This window comes from Schistocerca cancellata, unplaced genomic scaffold, assembly GCF_023864275.1.
Source record: "Schistocerca cancellata isolate TAMUIC-IGC-003103 unplaced genomic scaffold, iqSchCanc2.1 HiC_scaffold_240, whole genome shotgun sequence".
In the NCBI taxonomy this organism is placed as follows: Eukaryota; Metazoa; Arthropoda; class Insecta; order Orthoptera; family Acrididae; genus Schistocerca; species Schistocerca cancellata.
The window spans coordinates 1-2,500 of record NW_026046262.1 but is presented as its reverse complement, the minus strand read 5'-3'; the positions used below and the strand labels follow the sequence as shown (position 1 = coordinate 2,500).

The 2,500-nt window shown below is 58.2% G+C and overlaps 2 non-coding genes across 2 annotated transcripts in view; both read right to left on the bottom strand.

Moving 5' to 3' along the window:
• LOC126113156 (large subunit ribosomal RNA) overlaps positions 1–826 on the bottom strand; it is a 4,223-nt gene extending 3,397 nt beyond the window's left edge. The window contains exon 1 of the ribosomal RNA XR_007524739.1: positions 1–826. This exon is cut by the window's left edge and continues 3,397 nt beyond it. This is a non-coding gene — a ribosomal RNA (large subunit ribosomal RNA).
• Positions 827–1,015: 189 nt separating this feature from the next.
• On the bottom strand, positions 1,016–1,170 carry LOC126113143 (5.8S ribosomal RNA). Its single transcript, XR_007524728.1, has one exon. It is a non-coding gene; the product is annotated as a 5.8S ribosomal RNA (ribosomal RNA).
• Between the last annotated feature and the right edge of the window lie 1,330 nt (positions 1,171–2,500).

Here is a 2,500-nt window from a genome sequence, read left to right as displayed (position 1 = left end):
GCCAGGTAGGTCCGTCATCCGGGAAGAACCGCGCGCGCTTGCCGGGAGCCCGAGCGCCCAAAGGGGCGAATCGACTCCTCCAGATATACCGCCGAGCAGCCAGCCAGGACACCGCGGGGCTCTGCCCAACAGACGCGAACCGAGGCCCGCGGAAGGACAGGCTGCGCACCCGGGCCGTAGGCCGGCACCCAGCGGGTCGCGACGTCCTACTAGGGGAGAAGTGCGGCCCACCGCACACCGGAACGGCCCCACCCCGCGGCGAGTGGAAAGGCAACCGGACACGACCCCGCCGCGGATTGCTCCGCGCGGGCGGCCGGCCCCATCTGCCGAGGGCGGGAGCCAGTGGCCGGATGGGCGTGAATCTCACCCGTTCGACCTTTCGGACTTCTCACGTTTACCCCAGAACGGTTTCACGTACTTTTGAACTCTCTCTTCAAAGTTCTTTCAACTTTCCCTCACGGTACTTGTTCGCTATCGGTCTCGTGGTCATATTTAGTCTCAGATGGAGTTTACCACCCACTTGGAGCTGCACTCTCAAGCAACCCGACTCGAAGGAGAGGTCCCGCCGACGCTCGCACCGGCCGCTACGGGCCTGGCACCCTCTACGGGCCGTGGCCTCATTCAAGTTGGACTTGGCTCGGCGCGAGGCGTCGGGGTAGTGGACCCTCCCAAACACCACATGCCACGACAGGCGGCAGCCTGCGGGGTTCGGTGCTGGACTCTTCCCTGTTCGCTCGCCGCTACTGGGGGAATCCTTGTTAGTTTCTTTTCCTCCGCTTAGTAATATGCTTAAATTCAGCGGGTAGTCTCGCCTGCTCTGAGGTCGTTGTACGAGGTGTCGCACGCCACACCGCCAGCCGGCTGTGCACGCTACCGAGAAAGTACCGGTATGCGAACCGCCAGGCGACGGGCGCGCATCGCACGTTTAAGGAGACGCGGCCGGCCCCACAGGCGGCCACGACACTCCCAGGTCTCCGAAGGCGGGACAAACGCCGCGCGCTTCAGTATACGTAGCCGACCCTCAGCCAGACGTGGCCCGGGAACGGAATCCATGGACCGCAATGTGCGTTCGAAACGTCGATGTTCATGTGTCCTGCAGTTCACATGTCGACGCGCAATTTGCTGCGTTCTTCATCGACCCACGAGCCGAGTGATCCACCGTCCTGGGTGATCTTTTTTGTTTAGTTTCCACTGTCTCTTTCAAAACAGTTGCATAGGCGGGACTGAGGCGTTTGACGGCCCCTGTTCCAGCGTTCTGTGTCCAACGGCCTCACGGCCGATGGGCGTCGTACGGCTCCACACCGGAGCGGACAGGCACTCGGGCGAAAGTCATTCAAAACCGGCGCCAGGCGCCAGGTGCCGCAGGCCAGCCGCTCCAGAGCTTCAGCGCTCGTACCACACAACATTTTTCAGTTAGTTTTGAGAGGCACGCGTGGTTCCGCACGCGGCGCACGGCTGCTGCCGTACAGGTAGCGTGTTGCGCGACACGACACGCACATCGAAAGACATGCAGTCTAGTCGGTAATGATCCTTCCGCAGGTTCACCTACGGAAACCTTGTTACGACTTTTACTTCCTCTAAATGATCAAGTTTGGTCATCTTTCCGGTAGCATCGGCAACGACAGAGTCGATGCCGCGTACCAGTCCGAAGACCTCACTAAATCATTCAATCGGTAGTAGCGACGGGCGGTGTGTACAAAGGGCAGGGACGTAATCAACGCGAGCTTATGACTCGCGCTTACTGGGAATTCCTCGTTCATGGGGAACAATTGCAAGCCCCAATCCCTAGCACGAAGGAGGTTCAGCGGGTTACCCCGACCTTTCGGCCTAGGAAGACACGCTGATTCCTTCAGTGTAGCGCGCGTGCGGCCCAGAACATCTAAGGGCATCACAGACCTGTTATTGCTCAATCTCGTGCGGCTAGAAGCCGCCTGTCCCTCTAAGAAGAAAAGTAATCGCTGACAGCACGAAGGATGTCACGCGACTAGTTAGCAGGCTAGAGTCTCGTTCGTTATCGGAATTAACCAGACAAATCGCTCCACCAACTAAGAACGGCCATGCACCACCACCCACCGAATCAAGAAAGAGCTATCAATCTGTCAATCCTTCCGGTGTCCGGGCCTGGTGAGGTTTCCCGTGTTGAGTCAAATTAAGCCGCAGGCTCCACTCCTGGTGGTGCCCTTCCGTCAATTCCTTTAAGTTTCAGCTTTGCAACCATACTTCCCCCGGAACCCAAAAGCTTTGGTTTCCCGGAGGCTGCCCCGCCGAGTCATCGGAGGAACTGCGGCGGATCGCTGGCTGGCATCGTTTATGGTTAGAACTAGGGCGGTATCTGATCGCCTTCGAACCTCTAACTTTCGTTCTTGATTAATGAAAACATACTTGGCAAATGCTTTCGCTTCTGTTCGTCTTGCGACGATCCAAGAATTTCACCTCTAACGTCGCAATACGAATGCCCCCGCCTGTCCCTATTAATCATTACCTCGGGTTCCGAAAACCA